Source organism: Rhagoletis pomonella, unplaced genomic scaffold (assembly GCF_013731165.1).
Source record: "Rhagoletis pomonella isolate Grant_MI unplaced genomic scaffold, Rhpom_1.0 Rhpom_scaffold_00002, whole genome shotgun sequence".
In the NCBI taxonomy this organism is placed as follows: Eukaryota; Metazoa; Arthropoda; class Insecta; order Diptera; family Tephritidae; genus Rhagoletis; species Rhagoletis pomonella.
The window spans coordinates 76,936,744-76,954,287 of NW_023458556.1; the positions used below are offsets into that span (position 1 = coordinate 76,936,744).

At 32.6% G+C, this 17,544-nt stretch overlaps 1 protein-coding gene and 1 long non-coding RNA gene across 2 annotated transcripts in view; both read left to right on the forward strand.

The window, feature by feature from the left end:
- Nucleotides 1–17,544, forward strand: part of LOC118734088 (diphthine methyltransferase) — a 239,010-nt gene that overhangs the window by 154,647 nt on the left and 66,819 nt on the right.
- LOC118734090 lies at nucleotides 16,861–17,538 on the forward strand. Its single transcript, XR_004992328.1, has 3 exons — nucleotides 16,861–16,970; nucleotides 17,043–17,171; nucleotides 17,234–17,538. It is a non-coding gene; the product is annotated as an uncharacterized LOC118734090 (long non-coding RNA).

Sequence of the window (17,544 nt, forward strand, 5' to 3'; positions counted from 1 at the left end):
TCAATAAAAATATTAAAAATAAAATGTTAACAAGCCACAATAACATTTTGAGTTGACTCTTTTGAAGACGGTGTGCCATTTGTTGCAAAACTGCACCGACTGCTACATTCGATGCATCGACGGCAAGTGATAATTTACCATTTTTATCAAAATGAGTGAGTAAAGTATTCTGAGTAAGAAGTGTCTTCACATTTTCAACAGCCATAGCTTTATTTTCTGCCCAATTTAATTGTTTAAGTTTTTTTTTAGTTGCTAATGTAAACGTTTCTTGCAGAGGACAATGTTCTGCTGCTAACATTTGAACGTATCTATTGTAATAACAAACCATGCCCAACAATTTTTGTAATTTATTTATTGAAAGTGGTTTTTCAAAATTTAATATTTCTTTAACTCGTTCGACAGAAAGTCTGATTCCTTCACTTGAAATTTCACAACTTAGAAAATCCAATTTACTTGCTCCAAAAATGCATTTACTAGGTTTAATATTCAAACTATATTTTTCAAGTCTTTTAAATACAGATTTTAAATGCTCAACATATTGTTGATCTTCATAATTACTTGCAACAAGAATATGGTCAATATAGACAAACACAAATTCTAAACCTGAAAATACTTCGTTAATAAAACGTTGAAATGTTTGTGCACTATTTCGTAGTCCGAAAGGCATCCGTACGAACTCAAACATTCCAAACGGTGTAGTAATTTCTGTTTTATGTACAGTGACGGGCAAAACTGTAACATGGTGTAACACTTTTTACTTCAGCCATCGCTATCTTTCCAGGTTCTAACGACTTTCATACTTTTGCTGTATATTCTTGTTGGTACATCCCTACTCCCTCTCTCATAATGATTTGAAGTCAATACAACAACAATAAAAAAAACAGCAGATAAAAATGTAAATTAAGGCATATGTTACAGTTTTGCACTCATCTATTTTTAAGAACTTTTTAACAATTTTCACGAAAAAAAAGAATTACTAACACAATGTTTAGTACTCTTTTGCTTGTTTCAGTTCCTGGATGCGATTTGGCATACCTTATTTGTATCTTTGTAAAAATTCTGGAGGTATATCCTTATGGCCTTATTCATAAAAAATAAAGTAGCTTTAAAAAACGTTTACAAACTGAAAAATTTATGAAAACGTCACTTTATAAAGCTCTTTAAACCTACTTTATTTTTTATGAATAAGGCCATTAGTTTGCTTTCACAGCTCATGTACTCGATTTTACGGACTTTGATACTTATTAAGCTGTGCTTTTAGTTGATTTCGCAAACTCTCGATGAGATTCATGTCCGCGGATTGTGGAGATCATTTCAAATTAGCAAATTTTTGCTTTTGTATCCAGGCTGTGCGAACATGTGCAGTGTGTCGGAGTGATTTTTCAGCAGAAACTCTCATTTTTTCGACTACATCTTGCAAATTTTGTTGAAATATGGACAGATACTGTTCCTTACGCATAATGCGTACTAACGGACCAACAATATTTTTGAAATACAACCCAAACAATTAAGATCCTACCACTGTGATTCACAGTTTGCCGTACATGATGCGCTTAGGCTTAATTTGGGTCTTTGATAATATACCATGCCCGGCCATCTGATTGAAAGCGATTAATTTAGTCTTTTCAGACCAAATAACCTTCAATTGAAACTTAAAAATATGTTTTTTATTGCATTCTGAACGGCCTAACATATCCCAATAGGCAACGGTTCGGTTTTCGTGCGATGCAGCGAAATGCTGCCACACTCGCACATGTATTATGATCAAATTTGCTTTTGCAATTTGGCAATTCTTCGCCTCGCTGTCTATTGATTTGCATTAAAGTTTAATACCTTAAGCGCTTCTGTAATAGCGGCTGCATCGGTACTTGCTGCTAAGTTCACAAGATATCGTACCGTAATATTTTTTAACAGACTTCCTTTGTCCTTGGCAACACTTTAGGCTAGGGATGCACAGCAGAGGTGCACGCAGTCGACGTCGCGGGCAAACTGCGCGCACGCGAGCGTGCTAGGCGAGGTGAAGTGAGCTGTACGGAGATGGCATCGTATACATATTAACCACTACACACTTATTTTCAAGTAAAAATGCGTGTATGTATGTGTACTTTTGCGACAACTGAGCCAGAGTGGCATCAGACCACCAAAAAAAGCCAATTTTTCCAAAACAAAAGCGCCAAGTTTTTATTATCATGTTTAATATTTTTTTTGATTCAGTAAAAAGTGTATATACACATCCATTTCCTCACGTTTTTATTAATAAATTAATTTCAATACATTTATAACGCAAAACATATTTAATTTACCTATTCCTCACATTTTATTCAGTAAATGAATTCCATTTTAATGTAGAATATTAGTGTATAGTGTATACATACATACATACATATGTACCTATGCATTCGGTGTGCTTAAATTAAAAAAAAACATCACTAAATACCGCACCAAGCATTGAATTCCAATTATTTTGGCTTTTTGGTTTCCCAAAGCACTAAATTTAGTGCAAAATGCACGACCTTGGCAACAGTGAGCTAAGCACATCAATGCTCAAACAGTGATGCCAGACCAAGTATTGAGTAAATTCGCTATGTATATTTTTCTTTTAAAGCAAAAGTTCTAATTGGCGAGGGTATTGATTTTTGGTTCTTATATAGAACACTGATAAGATTCACAAACTTATTTTAGGACTTAATTAAAATAATCAACATTATTTGTAGACGAATATATGTGTGTTCTTATGAACTAGTAGCTTATGTCGGGAGGCTGGCTTTAGTAAAATGTACCATTTCCTATATTCTTTAAACCACAAGGAATTTTTTTATGAAACTTTATACGAATATTGACTTGCTAGCATCGCCATTAACATTACCGTCTTTTACGTTTATTTTCCAAGAGTTCTTCAACAACTCGGCGCCAGTGAGTCTTTCGCAATCTTATGCTGCGAATGGTTCATTATACTAAAGCCAGTCTTCCGACATAAGCTACTATTCTATACGAACACAGATATGTGTACTTCCTAATAGGCTTGTAAAATGCCCAATATCCAAATCCCTCGCATGAGTTATTATCGGTAAAAAATTGGGTACGCTCGAATCTGGCATCGCTGCAGCAAGTACAGCGCCAGTGAAACAGTGTTGATATTTTAAGAACAATTGTACTTTTTTCAGTACAATTAATTCTAAAATGTACAAAAGTACAATTTGCCGATTTTAAGTACAATTTCAACATCAAAAATACTTTTTGTACCAAACGCTCAAATCCTTCTAGCACTTTGATTCTTAATCCGTTTACATTTAAATAAATGGATATACCTATATTTCATATTTGTTACAAAACGAAATTATGAATTGTAATTTTGAGTGTAAACGTGATTGTGGACAGTAATATTAGTGATGTGCGTTATGGTGATTGCGATTTCTTATCACCGGCGGGTGAAATATCCCTCATCGCTATTTATTTTGAAAAAATCTTTGGAAATGCAATTTACCTAATGGCGATCCTGCAGAAATAGAAGTAATTGAGCAATTCGGGGGTTGAAAGTAAAAAAATTTATGTAAATTCCATGCGTTGAAATTATAAATTTCCCTTGAGGATTTCCATTTTATCGATAGTGATCTCATTTTATGTTCATTAATATGAACTGACCTATATAGTGTATTAATATTTTATCATCATTGTCTTCATCTTTGACAAAATTACACGGTCACCCGGTATTTATTTTATTTTATTTTTATTATATATTTTGTTATTTTTTTATTGTTTTTTTTTTTTATAAAATTGTAGCTCATTATCAAACAAAAACCTTGCAAATAAATCGAAACTTGAAAGAATGAAAAAAATCAACAAAGTTTCATCAAATTTTGTAGACATGTTTTGGGTTAACAATTTCGTGGCCCATTCATTCTAGTATAATAAGGTGCAAGCTTGAAGTGTCTAGAAAATACCATTGATTTTTTTAATTTTCTGTTTGCGGTGTTGCGCACTTTCTTCCATATAACGAACGTTCGCATTTTATGTTATATGGATGAATGCGCGTGTAGCGTTGTTGTTTTTTATTCCAATATTTTAAATTAAGCTTTATTTTATAGTTTTTGTTAGACAATGATAAATGATGTACACAAATTTCAGTATGGAAAAAAGTGCAACACGATCATTTAAACATCTTGGACTCGCCCACCACTAAAAATGATTGTTTAAATCTACAGTATATATAAAATGATATTTAATATTTGCTTTAGATATGAAATTTCGACAAATTTGTTTAAACAAAAATGTTAAGCGCATATGCAGAATGTGGAAGCGAGATTCTTCTGCTTGCGTTTCTATGTTTATATCATTTATCAGTTTAAGCACATACGATTAAATGTAAAAAAAATATTTTTAATTGCGGATCCGAAAGAAATATTTATTAGTTGCATTGAGTGACGCAAAAATAGTGACTAAAATCAATCGATTGTGCTGAAGGTGCCGGCTGCTTCCGAAAGGGCCGAAAATGGCACAATGCGCACTCATTTTCCATCACTGTCACACATACAATCTCACTATTCTGTTGACTTTGTTTTCCCCTTCCGATAATTTTTTGCTTCCGCGCTTGCCCAGCACCGCTCTTCAAAGCTTTGCACGCGCAGTCGCCCGCGACACATATGTGCTGATTTGGGCATCCCTACTTTACGCTATATTTTTTCTAAGTCTTAACATTTTCAAGTAGCAAATTCCAAAATTGTTTGCCACTTTTCGTGCGTTTCCGCCTGTCCGCAGTAAATCTAATATTTACATTTATGGTTCCTGATTAACTATGTTATTTACTGGTGATCACTTCTTCAATAAATTACAATATAGAAAAGTCATCTGACTTCCAACTAAAAGATAAATGTCAAATGCAAAACCGAGAGTGAGTGCAAAACTGTAACATCTGCCTTAATTAACATTTTTGTCTGCTGGTTTTTTTATTGTTGTTGCATTGACTTCAAATCGTTATTTATTTATTTATTTATTTATTTATTTATTTATTATGAGAGAGGGAGTAGGGATGTACCAACAAGAATATTCAACAAAAGGATGAAAGTCGTTAGAACTTGGAAATATAGCGGTGGCTGAAATAAAAAGTGTTACACCATGTTACAGTTTTGCTCGTCACTGTATATCTTCTTCAGCCATCAGTATTTGATGATATGCACGAACAAGATCAATTTTTGAAAATATTTGTTTGTTCTTTAAATCAATAGTCAAATCATGAATGTAAGGTAACGGATAACGATCTGGAATAGTAATGCAATTAAGTCTTCTGTAATCTCCACAAGGTCTCCAATCATTTGGTTCTTTTTTAGGAACTAAATGTAAAGGAGATGCAATGTGAGCGTGTGAAGGTCTGTTTTAACTAAAAATTCAAATTGTTTTTGCTATTTTAAATTTAATTGGATCAAGACGACGTGGTTTAGAGAAAGGTAGCACTCCTTTTGTTTCGATTCTGTGAACTGTTTAGTGGTACACTGGTTTAGTGTAATCTGGTTCACAAGTAATTGAAGGAAAATCATTTAAAAGTTGCGAAAATTTATTTTCAGAAATTGGTATCCTTATTGAAAATATATCGCAAAAACCAGATGATCCAGAAACTTTCAATTCTGTTGTTGAATCAGTAATTTATCTATGTTTAATATCAACTAATATACCAAATTTCTTTAAAAAGTTAGCGCCTATGATTGGTGTTGAAATATCCGAAATATGAAAAGGAATTCAAAATCACGCCTTAAACCTAGATCAATTTTTAAAAGTATTGTAGCATAAGTTTTAATAAAAGAACCGTTATCTGCATCCAAATTAAGATCTGAATGTCTTTTATGTGATTTGAATTTTGAAGAAGGAATGACCGAAACGATTGCACCAGTATCAATTAAAAAATTTTATTTATTGAATTTATCATAAATAAATAGGCGACGAGATGGCTTAACTTCATTCCCATTATTAGCCACCGTCATAATGGAACGATCTAGTTTAAAACATTAGAATTTTCTTCGTTTCTTTTTTTGTTAGAATTACATGGTTGAATGCATTTAAAAGCATTATTTTTAAATTTTCTATGGTACCAACAAATATTTTGGTTAATATCATTTCTATATCTAGAAAACTTTCTTGATTTAGAACGACTTCTATTTCTATCTCTAGATCTGGATCTAATTTGTAATTCATTAATATCTTCTGTAATTTTGTTTGATTTTGGTAAATGGCTGTAGTTAACTCAGTTAAATTTCTAATGCATTGTTCAAGAATATTATTATTATTTTCTACACTAGCGACATTAAAAGATTTAGACGATTGGGGTTTATTTATCAAATCAAATAATTTATCTGCAAGAGAAATAATTTCTTCAGTACTTTTATTATTACAAGAAGTTATATGAATTTGTATTTTTTGCGGTAACTTCCTACTCCATAATTTAAATAAAAGTTATTTACTGACAATTGATTTGGAACTTGCTAAAGATTTCATGTCTATAAAGTTCTGATGGTGAACGATAACCTAGATCGGTATTAGAAAATAATTGAACCTCTTCTCTTCGCTAAGAGAAAATCTTTCACTTAAAACTTTCTTAATTATTTCATATTTGTTAATCAAAGGAGGCGGATTGATAACATCAATAATTTTAGAAATTTACTGTTTGAAGAACAACTAAAATGTTTTGAAATTTGATATTATCATCACGTATATTGTTAATTTCGAGTTGTCCTGCCACAAAGAGAAACCATGCTTCAGGACAATCTTCCCAAAAATAGTTTTTGATAAATTCGCACTCAAGTTATTTTCATTTGGAACACTAATAGATTGTATACTTTGTGAAATGTTTAAGTCTGGGTTTTCATGTTGATTTTGGGGATCTTTGCATTTTGAAATAACCTGGAGAAGTGTACAAAATAAATATAGGAAATAATAATTTTAATTAACACAAATAATATTTAAGTATATATTTTGTAGACAAAAAAATATTAAAAGTTTAAATAAATATTACTAAAAATTAATTATATTAATATAAAATTATTTATATTAGGTGCAGTTAATAATTCTAGATTTCTTTTAAAAATTTTTGTTTTCAAATTTAATCATATTAAAAATTAAAGATTGATAAATCTCAAATTAAATATAAATTAATTTGTTAATAAATTTAAAATTAATTTTGTTTTTTTTTGTTAATAAATTTGATTTTTAAAACAAATAAACAAAGTCGAAAAGTAACTTATAAAATATCACAAAATCTGAATGAATAAACTAAAGCTTCAGACACGAACTTTAAAAAAAAAAGTTCGATGTTCTAATCGGCTATCGCTCTTTACTTGTTTTAAAATGAGTTTCGGTTTCTAATAAATTTGTAGGATTTTGTTTGTTTAATTTGTAAAATATTAGCTTCAATTATAAGTATTTGTTTTGTGTAGTTTTGATAATCGTTAATTTAAAACAAAAACATAATTAAACTGGCCTTTACGTTACTGCTGAAGGACTGCAATTTGCTTGATTAATTTAACTACTTTTCTGTTGTCGTTCCTTGGTTTAATATACACAATTTATTGAAGAATACGAATTTGAGATGGGATATTGTTAGTACAAGCAATTCGACTCCAATAGCTGATGATTGTTCAGTTTGATGAGTGCAGCTATAAATAGGTATTTAGGTAGGCGCTATTTGAATTCTTTCAATAGCATTGATCTTAGAATCACAGGAGGAATCCGAGGATTGTATTGTCTAGAACCATGATGTCTTCTTTTGTGAAAGATGATGAAATCTTTGAATGCAATATTGTCGATGATGGATAAATGTTTTATAATTTTGTTCCTTGAATTTATACTCTTTATTCTGTTATTATTCGCCTCCTGTCAGGATTGCCAATATATCAAGATACGATATTTTATTAAAAATTGTATTTCCTTTTTTGTTTGATCTAGTTGAAAGTTTATTTTTATTAATCAAAAATCTTCTTTGCCAATAACAAACAAATTCATAGAACAATAAATTTAACTTCAAGAATTTAAACAAGTGTAAAAACATACAGTTTAATTACCCTACAGTAAGTCCTAGCTACCTCAAACTTACAATTTGTTATACTAAAATTGAATGGGCTAAAAAACAGCGTAAACAACTTTTTTCTGAACAGTGTAAAAAAGTGCAATATTTGACTGATATTTCGCGGAATTTTCTTTAATTTTGCACAAGGTTTGGAACTCTGATTTTTGAGGTCTTTGTTGTAGAATTAACCATATTTTTATTAAAAAAAAATAGCAGACCCGGCGGACTTCGTCCCGCCCAAAATTAATTTTTGTTATTGAAATTCATGATATTTTGAAATTTATTTTTGGGTGTTTTTGTGTTATGTTGAATTTCATCCATGATAATTTTCATAGCTAGATGTGTCGGTATGTTGGTGAATAAGGAGATCACATCGAATGACACCAACAAATCTTCTTCTTGTATTTGGATGTTGTCTAGCATTTCTTTTAGTGGAAACGCATTTTTGATGTTGTATTCCTCTGAGGTAAACTTTCTAAGAATTTTGCTTACATGCTTAGATAAACCATAGCATGGGACATTGACAGATGAGGAATTACGGCCAATCCCGGTTTGTGAGTCTTTGGCAACCCGTAGAGTCTAGGTGCAGTTGCTGCTGTACATGTGAGCTATTGTTTTTCGCTTCTGTCAATAACTTTGTTTTTGTATAAGTCATCTATAATGGTATTGTTTTTTCTTTGTAGTGTAGTTGTCGGGTAATTTCTTATTGTTTTGTAAGTGTTTTTGTCTTCAGGTAGTTTTCTCATTTTTTCCGTGTAGTCCGCTTTATATAACACCACAGTTTTATTTCCTTGATCTGCATCAGTAACAATAATTTCATCTTTATGTTGTGTTAAAACAAAACTTTGGTTCTATTAAAAGTCTCTAATATGAACTTCTCCGCTGAGTTGTGTTTAATGTTCCTTTTAAATTGAATGATTCGGTTACTCAATTTGCATCTCGCTGTTTCCTTGGCTCTGTTGTCTTCTATATGCTGTATTAACTGTTCCATTTCTGCTATGCTTTGGTCCGGTTTGAGACCAGTCCGCGTTATGGGTAATGCAAATTTTTTTCCCAGGGAAAGCAACCTTTTACTTTCTTCGGGGAAATCTTTATTCGTTTTGTTAGAAACCATTCGCTGTTTAGGTGGATTCCTAATTGTTTTGTTTACCAATCTTTAACTTTTATTTGTACAAAAACTCATAATTTCTATTTTAAATAATCTTGTTTTCCTCTGTTTGTCGTTGATATTTATAATAAAGAGTCGCCCCTGATGATGCTAAGGTAGTTAGCGAAACGTGGGCAAAGAAGTGGAGAAAAAAGTGTTTTTCTTGCACATGGTAAAGTAGATCGCCCAACCTACAACAATACCAACTATGAAATATACTTTACATCCGATTCTCATACCTACCAAATATACGTAAAAAATTTCATAAAGATCGGTCGAGCCGTTTCGGAGGAATTCGACCACACACACCGTGACACGAGTTTTTATATATTAGATTGGCAAAAAAAAATTATTCAACAATTTTTATTGAGCTTGAGGCCGTTTTTATGAAAAACTCTTGTGGAAAAGCAACAACATTTTAAAAAATAGTAGAAGTGATAGCTATTTCGGAAATCACATTTCCTCATCAGACTTCTTCAGCGGGATTCGAACCGACGACCCCAACTGACTCAGCCAGCTGCCTACGCACTGTGCTAAGTTCGCCTTATAAACTGCTGTTGCTTTTTCCACTTTTTTTCATGTGAGCCAACTACAATCAAGCGCAGCTATTCTAGTGCTATTTAAACTTGATCATGTGGTTGTTGGTTTTTTTTAATAATTCTATTTTAGAATGTTTAACTTTTAGGTGTGCTCATCCTTAAGTTATTTGGTTTTGTTATTTATGGCCTTATAACAATTATATTCACCAATTTTTATTGAGCTTGAGGCCGTGTTTAATGAAAAACTGCTGCTTTTCTGCTGCTGGCAATATAGTGACCACAAAGAGAAGTTCACTAGCACCGGAAATTATAAATTTGCTAATGTTTTTAAATCAAAATAAAAAATATTTAGATTCATAACATGTACGAAAAACAACACAAAAATTAAACTTCTACTAATGTTAAAAATTATTTTTTCATTGTTAACATAATTTAAAATGTTGTTCCCTATTATTAAAATATTTATAAAATATGTATACATATGTATGTACCTTAATACGGTTATATAAATCAATAAAACCTACCATTGTTCATTAAATTCATTTTTTATTTGAACTTCTAACAATCTTTGTACTATATATCAATAATTTAAAAATTTAAAAAGTTGCTCACAAAAATGCCAATATAATAAAAAAACATTGCTCAAATTACTCGAAAAAACTCGAATTGCTTGAGCTTATGCTCGAAAATTTTCGAGTAATAAGCATTGAACAAGTGTGCGAGTACTCGTTGCTCAAATACCCGGACTGTTTGAAAATGTGTGAACAAAATCGAGAGACCTACTGCCTAAGGCTGTTAATGGAAAATATTCAAAGAAGCATTTTTGATGAAAAGTAAAAGAAAAATATTTATTGAGAAAAAACTTACGAGAACTAGGAAGATACGAAAGATATAGGAATATATGATCATTTGCGTTCATCGCATACGGACACACGTAGCAAGGAGCTGTTACAAAAAACAATGATTGAGTGCAACTTGATGTTGTAGGTTGCTCCTCAGATCGAACAGAACTAAAAATGGCAAAAGCGTGTGTATTCCTCGTGGACTCCGTTTTCGTCGGAGAATGTACGGAAATCGAAGCTTTTTACCAACTTCGATCAAAAACAAACGACAATGCATCCCCGCCTCACTTAGTTTGATTATAGTATTTTATAATATATATATTAGGGTGCTTTTTTTTTTGCGACTATTTTTTTTTTTCGGTCCCATCGTGAAATTTTGTTGGAAATACCCAAAAAAAAATTCCCTGAAAGTTTGAGCCCTTAATATTAATTTTAAGTATTCGGCCAAGGCGTGTGAAGATTTTCCAATTAAAATACACGGGAACTTTGATTTTTTTTTTTAAATTTCTATAGCTCAGCGGCATTTAATGGTATAACCTTGTCCAAAATGGGGATTTTCTCAGCATTAAATGCTCTACAAAAGTGCCCACTGCGGCGAAGTCGTAACTCACACCGTAAATCACATAATTTTACGTGATTTTTGATAAAAATTTAAAACTTCATATACTTAAAATTGAAATATCTCAAGCAGTATTGAAGTTAGCGATTAAGCGCTAATGAGCTTTTTTGTAGGAAATAAAATTTCCTACAAGTTTTTCATTTACATTTTTTCTGTAGCTCTTGTCATTTACGAGATAAATGGGAAAAAACGTAAATTTAATGAAAAAATCAGGTTTAGTGGCCCGTACTACCTCGCCGGTATGAGTTACGACTTCGCCGCAGTGGGCACTTTTGTAGAGCATTTAATGCTGAGAAAATCCCCATTTTGGACAAGGTGATACCATTAAATGCCGCTGAGCTATAGAAATTTAAAAAAAAAAATCAAAGTTCCCGTGTATTTTAAATGGAAAATCTTCACACGCCTTGGCCGAGTACTTAAAATTAATATTAAGGGCTCAAACTTTTAGGGAATTTTTTTTTGGGTATTTCCAACAAAATTTCAGGATGGGACCGAAAAAAAAAAATAGTCGCAAAAAAAAAGCACCCTAATATATATATATTTTATATAATATCGTTTTAGATCGTTTTCCGTACCATCAATATGAAGTGTGGTTTGGTAAGTGGAGAGTATTACAAATGATCATGGCCAAATACAAATTCCGTCTGATGTATTGGCTTCTTCGTCATATCAAGTAATATAATCTGCATCATCGCTATCATCTGCTTCAACCTGATCAAACCAAGAATTTTCCATATTTTTTATTTTTATTATGGATGGCTAAGACTCAACCAATAATAAACAAGAAAAAAATAGCATAAAAGAAGAGATAATCAAGAGTAGAGAAGTATTTCCCATACAGTGTCAATTTGACACTTGAAATCCGAATTAAGGAAATTTTTTGTACAGTAGTAACGGAACTTTTTAAAATGCCTTAAGTGAAAAAATACAAAATTTGTATATGATTTAGCTAATAAGCCGAGATATCAAGTACATTTTTTTAATTTTGTCTATGTAACAACGAAATGAAATTAAAAACAGTGTCAAATTGACTCAAAATCCGGATGAAGGTTAATTTGTCTCTTAAAGAAGGCATCTTTCCAACTGTATGAAAGGAATCGTTCATAACGCCGCTACATAAAAGCGGTAGCAGGTCCTCGGTGGAGAACTATCAGGGCATAACTAAGCTCTCTGCAATTCCTAAATTACTTGAAGCAATTATTGCAAATCAGTTGACGCTTTCTATCTCCTCTACCATTTCCTACTGTCAACATGGGTTTCGCAAAGGCAAATCAACTTCAACAAATTTACCTGACTTTACAAACTACAGTGAATCAATAAAGTTTAGGTACAGCGAATTTTTTACAATAACGGCAACTATTTTTTAAATATTTTATTTTTCTTTTTCGTTATTTATGGCCTTATAATATGTTTTTCATGGCAGAAATACACTCGGACATTTGCCATTGCCTGCCGAAGGACGACCGCTGTTAAGAAAAAACCGTTCTCTATAATTTTTTGCGATGTTTCTTTGACCAGGGTTTGAACCCAGGTGCTGCGGAGTGGAAGCGCGCACTGCTTACCACTGCACCACAGTGGTCTTATAACAATTATATTCAAAAATTTTTATTGAGCTTGAGGCCGTTTTTAATGGAAAACTATTGTGGAAAAGCAACAACAATTTGCAAAAATGGTAGAAGTGATAGCTATTTCGGAAATCACCACATTTCCTCATCAGACTGCTTCAGCGGGATTCGAACCGACGACCCCCGCTGACTCAGCCAGTTTCCTACGCACTGTTCTAAGTTCGCCTTATAAACTGTTGTTGCCTTTTCCACTTTTTTCATGTGAGCCAACTACAATCAAGCGCAGCTATTCCAGTGCTATTTAAACTTGATCATGTGGTTGTTGGTTTTGTTGGTTTTTGTTAATAATTATATTTTTAGAATGTTTAACTTTTAGGTGTGCTCGTCCTTAAGTTATTTGTTTATAAGGCGAACTTAGCACAGTGCGTAAGCAACTGGCTGAGTCAGCTGGGGTCGTCGGTTCGAATCTCGATCAGAGGAGCAACCTCCAATATCAAGTTGCACTCAATCATTGTGTTACAAAAAAGATAGCTCCTTGCTACATGTGTCCGTATGCGATGAATGCAAATGATCATATATTCCTATATCTTTCGTATCTTCCTAGTTCTCTAAGGTTTTTCTCAATAAATATTTTTCTTTTACTTTTCATCAAAAATGCTTCTTTGAATATTTTCCATTAACAGCCTTAGGCAGTAGGTCTCTCGATTTTGTTCACACATTTTCTAACAGCACGGGTATTTCAGCAACGACTACTCGCACACTTGTTCCATGCTTATTACTCGAAAATTTTCAAGCATGAGCTCAAGCAATTCGAGTTTTTTCGAGAAACTTGAGCAATGTTTTTTTATTATATTGACATTTTTGTTAGCAGCTTTTTAAATTTTTAAATTACTGATATATAGTGCAAAGATTGTTAGAAATTCAAATACAAAAATTAATTTAATGAACAATGGTAGGTTTTATTGATTTATATAACCTGTATTGAGGTACATACATATGTATACATATTTTATAAATATTTTAATAAAAGGGAACAACATTTTAAATTATGTTAACAATGAAAGAATAATTTTTAACATTAGCAGAAGTTAAATTTCTGTGCTGTTTTTCGTACATGTTATGAATCTAAATATTTTTTATTTTGATTTAAAAATATTATCAAATTTATATTTTTCGGTGCTAGTGAACTTCTCTTTGTGATCACTATATTACAGCAGTAGAAAAGCAGCGCTCTGCACTAGCTGATGTGGCTGGAATTGACAAATATTGCATTGCAGTTTTAGAGAGCTCTGCATATGTTGCTTAGGATTTTTCCACCATTTAAAAGGTTCTTCGTTGTAACCAATTTAAATTTCTGCAATGTACTCATTAAGTTGTGACTCTTATTTATTTTCCAAACTATTGCAGGTTTTTTTTTTTAAATAAGTCTAGCTTTGATAATTTTGAATTTTGAACATTTTCATTAACTAAATTTTGCTCTGCTTCTTGAAGGTTTTGAATTTCTAAAATTTCCTTTATTTGCTCTAAAACTAAGTCCTTCATCCGTGGAGTTTCGTGATGTAAATTTTTGTATCGTGGATCAAAAAAACTTGCAATCATCCTTGGGGATACAATAGTGTTATCAGCATCCAACTTAAACCGTTTTTAAGTCAACTACGAGATCGTCTTTTAATTGCTTTACCATATTAGATCTTTCAAATTGAAGTGGTCCTCAATTAAAAATTGTACCATTCTTCGCACAACGGATGTAGGTGAATGGTTCTCTGAACATAGCAATTCAGTTAATGTATAACTGACACCTGCTTAATAGACCGTTCATTTAATATATCTATAATTTTGTCTCTAATATTATCCGAGGTATGTTTCTCGCAAAGTTTCGAAGTATCTAAATTGAAGGTATGCATTGCAAAATTTTGATCAACGGTTGTAGCCATTATTGTCAAGTAGGAATTTTGCGAAACTGAAGTCCACAAGCCGCAAGTTAACGATATTGATATTGATTATTTTATATAACCCATGAATTTAGTTCTTAGCTTATAACTTAAAAGCTCTAATCTTCTCTTCATGGCTTCTTCCCCCAATGTTTCATATCCTAGAGCAATAACTTGCATAAATTCTTTAAATCCATTGCTTGAAGGAAAGGAAAGGGGTATTTGATTAGTTGCTATTATTTTGGCAGTTGCAAATGAATCTCTTCGGTTCTTTCTTTTACGACACTCTTTAAATATATACTTATCAAATTTTTTCTTCCCTTGGCTTGGACCGGCGACATCGTTCTCACTACAAATTTTTCATATACATATGTAAGTAAAATCTACTTCTTTATTTTTTACACCTCTTACTTTAAGATAGTTATTGCGGTGAGTGAGATAAAGGTCCTGGCTATATCGCCCATTGCCAATACGACCATTTCAAGGGCCATATCGCAATATTATTGCGTAGACCGCTTTTTTGGATGCCTCAAAAAACTCTCCTCTATCCAATTCACTAACATGTGACTGCGACAAACAAAGTAATTGAAGTGGTCATATTGTCAATGGGTGATTTGGCGAGGGCTCTTATGCCACCGCGCCACTTAATGCTACTTACATCGTTTGATAACGAATGAATTTTATGCAAATGCCGCTGCAGAACCGTGGTGTTTCCGCCCGGACAATTAATAAAATAGTTGCATATATTACATTGTGTCCGAGCCCCATATCTAGACGCATAACGCCACACCCAACTTTTATGGCGATACATTGGTATTAATAATAATACTAGCTTTTTCCAGCGGGTTTCACTCCACGTCAGAAGGAATTAAAGGGGTCATATGACTTGTGGTCCCGAAGTTATGGCTGATAAAAAATTCCACGCCTATATAAAGTGCTACGCTCTCTTTTACAAACTCATTTATATAAACCTTACTATAGGCACCTACCATAGATATGTCTGCATACCAAATGTCATGTTTATGTGACTTATGGTTACGAAGTTATAACTGGTAAATATTCCACGCCTTTGGGATTCGCCGAGCTTCCTTTCACAGTCTCATTTATATATACTAGTATCGCCCAGTTGTCGAAATTCGACATCTTTTTACGAACACTTTTGAATTTTACCTGTCACCAATACTAACTCCTTTATGCGAATTACTATTTTGAAGTCCACCAGCATAATTTATAGCGAATTTACAGGAAAACTTAAAATCAAATTATGATCGTTAATACCGGGTTGATTAATGCTAGTTCTACCAAATCTCCTCCAAATTTCTTCCGTAGCTTTTGAAATTAGACCGAAAAAGGAACCTCGATTTTCATTTGTAAAAAATATGCATATGTATTACCATGTGTAGATGAGATGTTCACCACTGACTAATATGTTAAACATATACCAATTCAGACTGTAAGTTTTTCGATTATATTTTTCTGAGAGCCTCCTGGAGGTTAAAAACTAAATAGCCCACGTCTGCATAAACTCTTTCTTTTTTCATGAGAATCGTTAACGGTTGAGAGCCTATCTTGAATGTTTACAACGAAAGATAATATTTCCTTCTCTAGCAGGGGTTTCACACGGGTTTTTGTCAAGACTGGGCCAAAGCCCAATATTTTTTCATCACTTGGGCTACCAAGTTACACCAAATTTTATGTTACTAATATGTGTTCTAAAAGTGTGGTGAAGCGCGCGGAGCCTTTTCCGTCCCTTTTTAATCACGAAAATAAGTAATTCGATATCAATTTATTGTTTAAAAATCAAATTTATTTAATTTTAGTAGTACTTATATTTGCTTAGTAAAAACAAGAAGAAAATATTTGAAATTTACGAAGCGATGTATGTAGGTTGCACAGTATACCAGTGGAAAAGGTTTTTGTTTTTGTAGCTGTTTCGTGGTGAAAGTCCTTTATGGGGACCAAATTTCCCCACAAGAAATTGAGCGCATGGTTGCTTTTGCGGCCCAAAATAATGAATATTAGAAAACATTTAAAAAAAGTCTAAGGTAATACAATTATATGCAACTAAAAATAATCACAATAATTTGCACTTATGACATAATGTGATAATCATGTGTAAAAACTCTTTTCAAATATTATTTTTCACAAAATAATTTTGCGGATCAGTTTGCTCTGAGCGCTTGTGTTGTTTACCAAGAAAATGCAGCCCTGTTGGTTTTTATTTCTGTATCGCATCGCGGTGAGTTTCCATTTCTTGGTAATTCGGTTTGTGAAATGGTAAACAAATTATTGAAATTTATTTATTTGATGTGTATAAGATTTCATTAATGCATTTTTTTGTATTTTTAGACTATTAATTACAAGCACAGCATCATCAACGGTGATTGCAAGAACTACTGCAATCCCTGCGGTTTTTCCTCTTGGTAAATGCGTTCTGGTCGTGACCAAGGGTGGTCTCCCAAATCGGCTGGGAATAAGGTTAGTCATTTTAAATTTAATATCTTTGTTCGTCGACATTATATGACATGTCATCATTGCAGGCTATTGTTGCAGAACAAAACGCCGCAACCACTGCTGTGGTAAATATGTTCCAGCAGAGCTGCCCACCGCCGTCGGTGTAATGATTTCGATAGCTGAACAAACGCCATCTCCTGGGCATTCCCACAGCTTGCCGACACTAGCTATTATATCACGTGTGAATGCAACTGCGGCTTAATTTGGTTATTAACAGTACAATAGTACCATGTCATTGGCAAAAACACTAAGGGCTGCTGGCAAATATAGGTTGTAAAGTTTTTGGTATCGATGAACTTACTCGAAGAAGACGATGGCCGAAAACATATGATGAAAC